The sequence below is a fragment of the Canis aureus genome, unplaced genomic scaffold (genome assembly GCF_053574225.1).
Source record: "Canis aureus isolate CA01 unplaced genomic scaffold, VMU_Caureus_v.1.0 ptg000373l_RagTag, whole genome shotgun sequence".
Classification (NCBI taxonomy): Eukaryota; Metazoa; Chordata; class Mammalia; order Carnivora; family Canidae; genus Canis; species Canis aureus.
Window position 1 is genome coordinate 16,189 of NW_027554585.1, and position 12,968 is coordinate 29,156.

Genomic DNA, 12,968 nt, shown 5'->3' on the forward strand with positions numbered 1-12,968 from the left:
TGAAGAGGCGGGAATGCCACAATAAGACGAGAAGACCCTATGGAGCTTTAATTAACTAACCCAAATTATGGATACTAAATACCTACAAGGCATAACATTACACCATTATTGTGGGTTAGCAATTTAGGTTGGGGTGACCTCGGAATATAAAAAAACTCCCGAGTGATTAAAATTTAGACCCACAAGTCAAAATATAACATCACTTATTGATCCAATAATTTTTGATCAACGGAACAAGTTACCCTAGGGATAACAGCGCAATCCTATTCAAGAGTCCATATCGACAATAGGGTTTACGACCTCGATGTTGGATCAGGACATCCTAATGGTGCAGCAGCTATTAAGGGTTCGTTTGTTCAACGATTAAAGTCCTACGTGATCTGAGTTCAGACCGGAGTAATCCAGGTCGGTTTCTATCTATTATATAACCTCCCCCAGTACGAAAGGACAAGGGATGTAAGGCCTACCTCACAAAGGCGCCTTAAAACTAATAGATGAAGTCAACTCAATCTAACCAGTTTATCTCCTCATAAGCCCGAGAAAAGGGGCTTTGTTAGGGTGGCAGAGCCCGGTAACTGCGTAAAACTTAAACCTTTATTATCAGAGGTTCAATTCCTCTCCCTAACAAAATGTTCTTTATCAACATTATCTCTCTTATCATCCCAATCCTTCTTGCCGTAGCCTTCCTCACCCTCGTTGAACGAAAAGTCTTAGGCTACATACAACTTCGAAAAGGGCCTAATATCGTAGGCCCCTACGGCCTCCTTCAACCAATCGCAGATGCAGTAAAACTCTTCACAAAAGAACCTCTACGACCACTTACATCCTCCATATCAATATTCATTCTAGCCCCCATTCTAGCTCTATCACTAGCCCTAACTATATGAATCCCTCTCCCAATGCCCTACCCACTCATTAATATAAACTTAGGAGTCCTATTCATACTAGCAATATCAAGTCTCGCCGTATACTCCATCCTTTGGTCAGGATGAGCCTCAAACTCCAAATACGCTCTAATCGGAGCCCTCCGAGCAGTAGCTCAAACAATCTCATATGAAGTAACACTAGCAATCATTCTCCTATCAGTCCTCCTAATAAACGGGTCATTTACACTATCCACACTAATTATCACCCAAGAACATATATGACTAATCTTTCCGGCCTGGCCCCTAGCCATGATATGATTCATTTCTACTCTAGCAGAAACTAACCGAGCCCCCTTCGACTTAACTGAAGGAGAATCCGAACTAGTTTCTGGATTTAACGTAGAGTATGCAGCGGGTCCTTTTGCCCTATTCTTTCTAGCAGAGTACGCAAATATCATTATAATAAATATCCTCACAACAATTCTATTCTTCGGTGCATTCCACAACCCATTTATACCAGAACTCTACTCTATTAACTTCACTATAAAAACCCTCTTACTAACTATCTGCTTCCTATGAATTCGAGCATCATACCCTCGATTCCGCTATGATCAATTAATACACTTATTGTGAAAAAATTTTCTACCCCTAACTTTAGCCCTATGCATATGACATGTTGCCTTACCCATTATTACCGCGAGTATCCCACCCCAAACATAAGAAATATGTCTGATAAAAGAGTTACTTTGATAGAGTAAATAATAGAGGTTTAAATCCTCTTATTTCTAGAATAATAGGCTTCGAACCTAATCTTAAGAATTCAAAGATCTTCGTGCTACCAAACTTACACTATATTCTACAGTAAGGTCAGCTAAATTAAGCTATCGGGCCCATACCCCGAAAATGTTGGTTTATACCCTTCCCGTACTAATAAAACCCCCTATTCTCACTATTATTATAGCAACTATCATGGCAGGGACCATAATCGTCATACTAAGCTCGCACTGATTACTGATCTGAATTGGATTCGAAATAAACATGCTAGCCATCATCCCTATCCTCATAAAAAAGTATAATCCACGAGCCATAGAAGCCTCTACAAAATATTTTCTTACACAAGCTACTGCCTCAATATTACTAATAATAGGAGTCACCATTAACCTTCTTTACTCCGGCCAATGAGTAATCTCAAAAATCTCAAACCCCATCGCATCCATCATAATAACCACCGCCCTAACAATAAAACTAGGCCTATCTCCATTCCACTTCTGAGTTCCCGAAGTAGCACAAGGAGTAACACTTATATCAGGAATAATCCTACTAACATGACAAAAAATCGCACCTATATCCATCCTATATCAAATCTCCCCATCAATTAACACCAACCTTCTTATACTAATAGCCCTCGCATCCGTTCTAGTAGGAGGCTGAGGCGGACTAAATCAAACTCAACTACGAAAAATCATAGCATACTCCTCCATTGCCCACATAGGCTGAATAGCCGCTATCATTATTTACAACCCTACAATAATAATCCTAAACTTAACTTTATATATTCTAATAACACTATCTACCTTCATACTATTCATATTAAACTCATCCACCACAACCTTATCCTTATCCCACATATGAAATAAATTTCCCCTAATCACCTCCATAATCTTAATCTTAATATTATCCCTAGGAGGACTACCCCCATTATCTGGCTTCATCCCTAAATGAATAATTATTCAAGAATTAACAAAAAATAACATAATTATTATTCCAACACTAATAGCCATCACCGCTCTACTTAACTTATATTTCTACCTGCGACTCACATATAGCACCGCACTTACCATATTCCCGTCCACAAATAACATAAAAATAAAATGACAATTCGAGTACACAAAAAAGGCAACCCTACTACCCCCCTTAATCATTATCTCAACTATACTACTCCCGCTAACACCTATATTATCAGTCTTGGACTAGGAGTTTAGGTTAGACCAGACCAAGAGCCTTCAAAGCTCTAAGCAAGTGCTATACACTTAACCCCTGACCAAATCACCTCTAAGGGCTGCAAGAATCTATCTTACATCAATTGAATGCAAATCAAACACTTTAATTAAGCTAAGCCCTCCCTAGATTGGTGAGCTTCTACCTCACGAAATTTTAGTTAACAGCTAAATACCCTAGTAACTGGCTTCAATCTACCTTCTCCCGCCGCGTAGAAAAAAAAGGCGGGAGAAGCCCCGGCGGCGTCTAGGCTGCTTCTTTGAATTTGCAATTCAATATGAAAATTCACCACAGAGCTTGGCAAAAAGAGGACTTAAACCTCTATTTTTAGATTTACAGTCTAATGCTTTTATCAGCCATTTTACCTATGTTCATTAACCGATGACTGTTCTCTACTAATCACAAAGATATTGGTACTTTATACTTACTATTTGGAGCATGAGCCGGCATAGTAGGCACTGCCTTGAGCCTCCTCATCCGAGCCGAACTAGGTCAGCCCGGTACTTTACTAGGCGACGATCAAATTTATAACGTCGTCGTAACCGCCCATGCTTTCGTAATAATCTTCTTCATAGTCATGCCCATTATAATTGGGGGCTTTGGAAACTGACTAGTGCCATTAATAATTGGTGCTCCGGACATGGCATTCCCCCGAATAAATAACATGAGCTTCTGACTTCTTCCTCCATCTTTTCTTCTACTATTAGCATCTTCTATGGTAGAAGCAGGTGCAGGAACGGGGTGGACCGTTTACCCCCCACTGGCTGGCAATCTGGCCCATGCAGGAGCATCCGTTGATCTTACAATTTTCTCCTTACATTTAGCCGGAGTCTCTTCTATTTTAGGGGCAATTAATTTCATTACTACTATTATCAACATAAAACCCCCTGCAATATCCCAGTATCAAACCCCCCTATTTGTATGATCAGTACTAATTACAGCAGTTCTACTCCTACTATCCCTGCCTGTACTGGCTGCTGGAATTACAATACTTTTAACAGACCGTAATCTTAATACGACATTTTTCGATCCCGCTGGAGGAGGAGACCCTATCCTATATCAACACTTATTCTGATTCTTCGGACATCCTGAAGTTTACATTCTTATCCTGCCAGGGTTCGGAATAATTTCTCACATTGTCACTTACTACTCAGGGAAAAAAGAGCCTTTCGGCTATATAGGAATAGTATGGGCAATAATATCTATTGGGTTTTTAGGCTTTATCGTATGAGCTCACCATATGTTTACTGTAGGAATAGACGTAGACACACGAGCATACTTCACATCCGCCACTATAATTATCGCTATTCCAACAGGAGTAAAAGTATTTAGTTGACTGGCAACACTTCACGGAGGCAATATTAAATGATCTCCAGCTATGCTATGAGCTTTAGGGTTTATTTTCTTATTCACAGTAGGCGGGCTAACAGGCATTGTCCTAGCTAATTCGTCCTTAGACATCGTTCTTCATGATACGTATTATGTTGTAGCTCATTTTCACTATGTGCTCTCAATGGGAGCAGTTTTTGCCATTATGGGAGGATTTGCCCACTGATTCCCCTTATTCTCAGGTTATACTCTTAACGATACTTGAGCAAAGATTCACTTTACAATTATATTTGTGGGAGTAAATATAACTTTCTTCCCTCAGCATTTCCTAGGTTTATCCGGAATACCTCGTCGGTACTCTGACTATCCAGATGCATATACCACCTGAAATACCGTCTCCTCTATAGGATCGTTTATCTCGCTTACAGCGGTGATGCTTATAATTTTTATAATCTGAGAGGCCTTTGCATCCAAACGAGAAGTTGCTATAGTAGAACTTACTACAACTAATATTGAATGACTACATGGATGTCCCCCTCCATATCACACGTTCGAAGAACCTACATATGTAATCCAAAAATAAGAAAGGAAGGAATCGAACCCCCTAAAATTGGTTTCAAGCCAATGTCATAACCACTATGTCTTTCTCAATCAGGAGGTATTAGTAAAATATTACATAACTTTGTCAAGGTTAAATTATAGGTGAAACCCCTATATACCTCTATGGCGTACCCATTTCAACTCGGATTACAGGACGCAACCTCCCCTATTATAGAGGAGCTACTTCATTTTCATGACCATACACTAATAATTGTATTCTTAATCAGTTCTTTAGTTCTCTACATCATTTCCCTAATATTGACTACAAAATTAACTCATACAAGCACAATAGACGCACAGGAAGTAGAAACAGTATGAACTATCCTACCCGCCATTATCCTAATCCTAATCGCTCTACCTTCCCTCCGAATCCTTTATATAATAGACGAAATCAATAACCCCTCTTTAACCGTGAAAACAATAGGCCACCAATGATACTGAAGCTATGAATATACTGATTATGAAGACTTAAACTTTGACTCCTACATAATCCCAACACAAGAATTAAAGCCAGGAGAACTCCGACTATTAGAAGTAGACAACCGAGTTGTCCTCCCAATAGAAATAACCATCCGAATACTTATTTCTTCAGAAGACGTTTTGCATTCATGAGCTGTTCCATCACTAGGTCTAAAAACTGACGCTATTCCAGGACGACTAAACCAAACCACCCTTATAGCCATACGACCGGGACTGTATTATGGCCAGTGCTCTGAAATCTGCGGATCTAACCATAGCTTTATACCCATTGTTCTTGAAATAGTCCCCCTATCTTATTTTGAAACCTGATCTGCCTTAATAGTATAACCTAGACTAGACTTACTCATTAAGAAGCTATAAAGCATTAACCTTTTAAGTTAAAGACTGGGAGTTTTAACCTCCCCTTAATGAAATGCCACAGCTAGACACATCCACCTGATTTATTATAATCTTTTCAATATTTCTCACCCTCTTCATTCTATTCCAACTAAAAATTTCAAATCACCACTACCCGGAAAACCCAATAACCAAGTCTACTAAAATCACTAGTCAACATAATCCTTGAGAAAACAAATGAACGAAAATTTATTCGCCTCTTTCGCTGCCCCCTCAATAATAGGTCTCCCTATTGTAGTACTGATCGTCATATTCCCTTCCATTTTATTCCCAGCACCCAATCGCCTAATCAATAATCGGTTAATCTCCATTCAGCAATGATTAATTCAATTAACATCAAAACAAATACTAGCAATTCATAATCAAAAGGGACGAACCTGAGCTCTCATACTTATATCACTAATTCTATTCATTGGTTCAACTAACCTACTTGGACTACTACCCCACTCATTACGCCCACGACACAACTCTCTATAAACCTCGGAATAGCAATCCCCCTATGAGCAGGGACAGTAATTACCGGTTTCCGCTATAAGACCAAAGCATCCTTGGCACACTTTCTACCCCAAGGCACCCCTCTTCCCCTAATTCCAATACTAGTAATCATCGAAACTATTAGTCTATTCATTCAACCCATAGCTCTAGCCGTTCGATTAACCGCCAATATTACTGCAGGACACCTCCTAATCCATTTGATTGGAGGGGCTACCTTAGCTCTTATTAATATTAGCGCGACCACAGCTTTCATCACTTTTATTATTTTAATTCTATTTACGATTCTAGAGTTTGCTGTTGCCTTAATTCAAGCCTATGTCTTTACCTTACTAGTAAGTCTATACTTACATGACAACACCTAATGACCCACCAAACTCACGCTTACCATATAGTTAACCCAAGCCCATGACCGCTAACAGGAGCCCTTTCTGCCCTTCTTATAACATCGGGTCTTATCATATGATTTCACTATAACTCAATATCCCTACTTACATTAGGATTCACAACCAACCTGCTAACCATATACCAGTGATGACGAGATGTGATCCGAGAAGGCACATTCCAAGGACATCACACCCCTATTGTACAAAAAGGACTACGGTACGGAATAGTTCTTTTTATTGTATCAGAAGTATTTTTCTTTGCAGGCTTCTTTTGAGCCTTTTACCATTCCAGCCTAGCCCCTACTCCTGAACTTGGAGGTTGCTGACCTCCCACCGGCATTATTCCTCTTAACCCACTAGAAGTTCCTCTACTCAACACCTCAGTCCTCCTAGCCTCCGGAGTATCTATTACTTGAGCCCATCATAGTTTAATAGAAGGCAATCGTAAACACATACTTCAAGGCCTATTTATTACAATCTCCTTAGGCGTATATTTTACACTATTACAGGCCTCCGAATACTACGAGACATCTTTTACAATCTCCGACGGAGTGTACGGATCTACCTTTTTTATAGCTACTGGGTTTCACGGACTACATGTAATTATTGGCTCCACATTCCTTATCGTGTGCTTTCTCCGACAACTATACTACCACTTCACATCAAACCACCACTTCGGATTTGAAGCCGCTGCATGATATTGACACTTTGTTGATGTAGTCTGACTATTCTTATATGTATCTATTTATTGATGAGGATCCTATTTCTTTAGTATAACTAGTACAATTGACTTCCAATCAGTTAGCTCCAGATCAACCTGGAAAGAAGTAATAAACGTAATACTAACCTTGATAACTAATGTAACCCTAGCGTCCTTACTTGTACTAATCGCATTCTGACTTCCCCAACTAAATATTTATACAGACAAGACAAGCCCCTACGAATGTGGTTTTGACCCCATGGGATCTGCTCGCCTACCTTTCTCTATAAAATTCTTCCTAGTTGCCATCACATTCCTGCTTTTCGACCTAGAAATCGCACTCCTACTCCCACTTCCCTGAGCGTCACAAACCAACAAGTTGACAACAATACTTATCATAGCACTCCTACTAATCTCCCTCCTAGCTGCAAGCCTAGCGTACGAATGAACCGAAAAGGGGCTAGAATGAACCGAATATGATAATTAGTTTAAGCCAAAACAAATGATTTCGACTCATTAGATTATGATTTATCTCATAATTATCATATGTCCATAGTATATATTAATATCTTTCTGGCATTCATTCTTTCTCTAATAGGTATACTTGTTTATCGATCACACCTAATATCATCGCTACTATGCTTAGAGGGCATAATATTATCACTATTTGTAATAATATCTGTAACTATTCTCAACAACCACCTTACATTAGCCAGCATGATACCAATCGTACTACTAGTATTTGCTGCCTGCGAAGCAGCATTAGGACTATCTCTACTAGTTATAGTATCTAACACCTACGGGACTGATTACGTACAAAACCTAAACCTCTTACAATGCTAAAATTATCATCCCCACTATCATACTGATCCCCCTTACATGAGTATCAAAGCCTAACATAATCTGAATTAACACGACAACATATGGTTTGCTAATCAGCTTAATCAGCTTATTCTACCTGAATCAACCAAATGATAATACATTGAACCCCTCCTTAATATTTTTCTCTGACTCCCTATCAGCACCGCTACTAGCACTTACAACATGACTTCTACCCCTTATACTTATAGCAAGCCAACACCATTTATCAAAAGAACCCTTAACTCGAAAAAAACTATATATTTCAATACTGATTCTTCTCCAGTTGTTCCTAATTATAACTTTCACCGCCTCTGAACTTATCTTCTTTTACATCCTATTTGAGGCAACACTAATCCCAACCCTGATCATTATTACCCGATGGGGGAATCAAACTGAACGACTAAACGCAGGGCTCTACTTCTTATTTTATACTTTAATAGGATCTCTCCCACTCCTAGTAGCTCTCCTTTACATCCACAATTTCATGGGCTCCCTAAATTTTCTCATAATTCAATACTGAATTCAACCTCTGCCAAACTCCTGATCTAATGTTTTCTTATGATTGGCATGCATGATAGCATTCATAGTAAAGATACCTCTATACGGCCTCCACTTGTGACTACCAAAAGCACACGTAGAGGCCCCTATTGCCGGCTCCATGGTACTTGCCGCCGTACTCCTGAAATTAGGAGGCTATGGCATGATACGAATTACAACCCTACTAAACCCCCTGACCAACTTCATAGCGTATCCTTTCATAATATTATCTCTATGAGGCATAATCATAACAAGCTCTATCTGTCTCCGTCAAACAGATCTAAAATCCCTAATTGCATACTCCTCAGTTAGTCATATGGCACTCGTTATTGTAGCGGTTCTTATTCAAACACCATGAAGTTATATAGGTGCAACAGCCCTAATAATTGCCCATGGTTTAACATCCTCGATGCTATTCTGCTTAGCCAACTCCAATTACGAACGAATCCATAGCCGTACTATGATTCTCGCACGAGGACTTCAAACCCTCCTTCCCCTGATAGCAGCCTGATGGTTATTAGCAAGCCTCACAAATCTGGCTCTTCCTCCAACAATTAATCTTATCGGAGAACTATTTGTAGTGATATCCTCATTCTCATGATCCAACATTACTATTATTCTAATAGGAATTAACATCACCATCACTGCCCTATACTCACTTTATATACTAATCACCACACAGCGTGGTAAATATTCCCACCATATCAAAAATATCAAACCGTCATTCACACGAGAAAATGCCCTAATAACCTTGCATCTACTGCCTCTACTCCTCCTATCCCTTAACCCTAAAATTATTCTCGGTCCCATCTACTGTAAGCATAGTTTAACAAAAACATTAGATTGTGAATCTAATAATAAAAGCTCAAACCTTTTTGCTTACCGAAAAAGTACTGCAAGAACTGCTAACTCATGCTCCCATGTATAAGAACATGGCTTTTTCAACTTTTATAGGATAGAAGTAATCCATTGGTCTTAGGAACCAAAAAATTGGTGCAACTCCAAATAAAAGTAATAAATATATTTACTTCATGCATAATCACAGCTCTAGTCATTCTTACTTTGCCCATCATTATAACCTCTACTAAACTCTACAAAAATAAGCTATACCCATACTATGTAAAAACCGCTACTTCTTACGCATTCATAATTAGCATAATTCCCACAATAATATTCATCTACTCAGGACAGGAAACAATTGTTTCAAACTGACATTGAATAACAATCCAGACCATAAAACTATCCATGAGTTTTAAATTAGACTACTTCTCAATAATCTTTGTGCCCGTAGCCCTTTTTGTCACGTGGTCTATTATAGAGTTTTCTATATGATATATACACTCCGATCCTTATATTAACCGATTTTTCAAGTATCTTCTCTTATTTCTTATTACTATAATAGTCTTAGTCACCGCAAACAACATATTCCAACTATTCATTGGCTGAGAAGGAGTTGGCATTATATCATTTTTACTTATTGATGATGATACGGCCGAACCGATGCAAATACAGCTGCCCTACAAGCTATCCTCTATAACCGTATTGGAGATGTAGGCTTCATTATAACCATAGCATGGTTTCTATTGAACTTAAACACATGAGACCTTCAACAAATCTTTATTACAACAAACGATAATTTTAATTTGCCGCTACTTGGCTTACTATTAGCAGCTACCGGTAAATCTGCTCAATTCGGCTTACATCCCTGACTCCCCTCAGCCATAGAAGGCCCCACTCCTGTATCAGCCCTACTTCACTCAAGCACAATAGTTGTAGCAGGAGTATTTCTTCTTATCCGCTTTCATCCACTAATAGAGCATAATCAAACTATTCAAACCCTCACTTTATGCTTAGGGGCTATTACTACACTATTTACTGCAATCTGCGCTCTTACACAGAACGATATCAAAAAAATTGTAGCGTTCTCTACCTCAAGCCAACTAGGCCTAATAATAGTAACAATTGGCATTAACCAGCCTTACCTAGCCTTCTTACACATCTGCACTCACGCATTTTTTAAAGCTATGTTATTCATATGTTCAGGGTCAATTATCCACAGCCTAAACGATGAACAAGACATTCGAAAGATAGGTGGCCTATTTAAAGTCCTTCCCTTCACCACAACTTCCCTGATTGTCGGAAGCCTCGCATTAACAGGCATACCTTTCCTTACAGGATTCTACTCCAAAGACCTGATCATCGAGTCCGCTAACACGTCGAATACCAACGCCTGAGCCCTCTTAATTACACTCGTTGCCACATCCCTAACCGCTGCCTACAGCACCCGAATTATATTCTTCGCTCTACTAGGCCCAGCCCCGCTTCTCCCCTATAATCCTTATCAACGAGAATAATCCTCTCCTAATTAACTCTATTAAACGACTCCTTATCGGAAGTGTATTTGCAGGATACATTATCTCCCACAGCATCACACCCACCACCATCCCACAGATAACTATGCCTCATTATCTAAAAATGATAGCCCTTGCAGTAACTATCTTGGGTTTCATCCTGGCACTAGAACTAAACCTTACCATACAAGGACTCAAATTTAACTATCCATCTAATTACTTTAAATTTTCCACCCTCCTTGGCTATTATCCAACCATTATGCACCGCCTCACACCTAAACAAGTTTAACCATCAGCCAGAAATCAGCATCTATACTTCTGGACTCCATCTGACTAGAAAACATCCTACCCAAATCAATCTCGTATTTCCAAATAAAATCTTCTACCCTTATTTCAAATCAAAAGGGTCTCATCAAGCTCTATTTCCTATCGTTCATACTAACTATAATTCTCAGCCTACTAATCCTTAATTACCACGGGTAACTTCCATGATAACCAACACACCAGTTAACAGCGACCAACCTGTAACAATCACCAACCAGGTTCCATAACTATATAAAGCCGCAATACCCATAGCCTCTTCACTAAAAAACCCAGAGTCCCCCGTATCATAAATTACCCAATCCCCTATTCCATTAAACTTTAATACTACCTCCACCTCATCATCCTTCAAAATATAGCAAGCAGTCAACAACTCAGACAATAGACCAGTAATAAAAGCCGCTAGAACAGCCTTATTTGAAACTCACACCTCAGGGTATTGCTCAGTAGCCATAGCAGTTGTATAACCAAATACTACTAATATACCCCCCAAATAAATTAAAAACACTATCAGCCCTAAAAAAGAACCCCAAATTCAGAACAATCGCACAACCAATCCCACCGCTAATAATTAGCACAAGCCCACCATAAATAGGAGATGGTTTAGTGGCAAAACCCACAAAACTCATCACAAAAACGATACTTAAAATAAATACAATGTATGTTATCATTATTCCTACATGGAATTTAACCATGACTAATGACATGAAAAATCATCGTTGTATTTCAACTATAAGAACATTAATGACCAACATTCGAAAAACCCACCCACTAGCCAAAATTGTCAACAATTCATTCATTGACCTCCCAGCGCCATCTAACATCTCTGCTTGATGGAATTTCGGGTCCTTATTAGGAGTATGCTTGATTCTACAGATTCTAACAGGTTTATTTCTAGCTATACACTACACATCGGACACGGCCACAGCTTTTTCATCGGTCACCCACATCTGTCGAGACGTTAACTACGGCTGAATTATCCGCTATATACATGCAAATGGCGCTTCCATATTCTTCATCTGCCTATTCATACATGTGGGACGAGGCCTATACTATGGATCCTATGTATTCATAGAAACATGAAACATTGGAATTGTACTACTATTCGCAACCATAGCCACAGCATTCATAGGCTATGTACTGCCGTGAGGACAAATATCATTTTGAGGGCAACTGTAATCACTAACCTTCTCTCCGCCATCCCCTATATCGGAACCAACTTAGTAGAGTGAATCTGAGGTGGCTTCTCAGTAGACAAAGCAACCTTAACACGATTCTTTGCATTTCATTTTATCTTTCCATTCATCATCGCAGCTCTAGCAATAGTACACCTCCTATTTCTACACGAAACCGGATCCAACAACCCCTCAGGAATCACATCAGACTCAGACAAAATTCCGTTTCACCCCTACTACACAATTAAAGATATCCTAGGAATCCTACTCCTGCTCCTAGTCTTAATATCACTAGTTTTATTTTCACCAGACCTATTAGGAGATCCAGACAACTACACCCCTGCAAACCCCCTAAACACCCCTCCACATATCAAACCTGAATGATACTTCCTATTCGCCTATGCCATCCTACGATCTATCCCTAATAAATTAGGAGGTGTACTCGCCCTAGTATTCTCCATCCTAATTTTAGCATT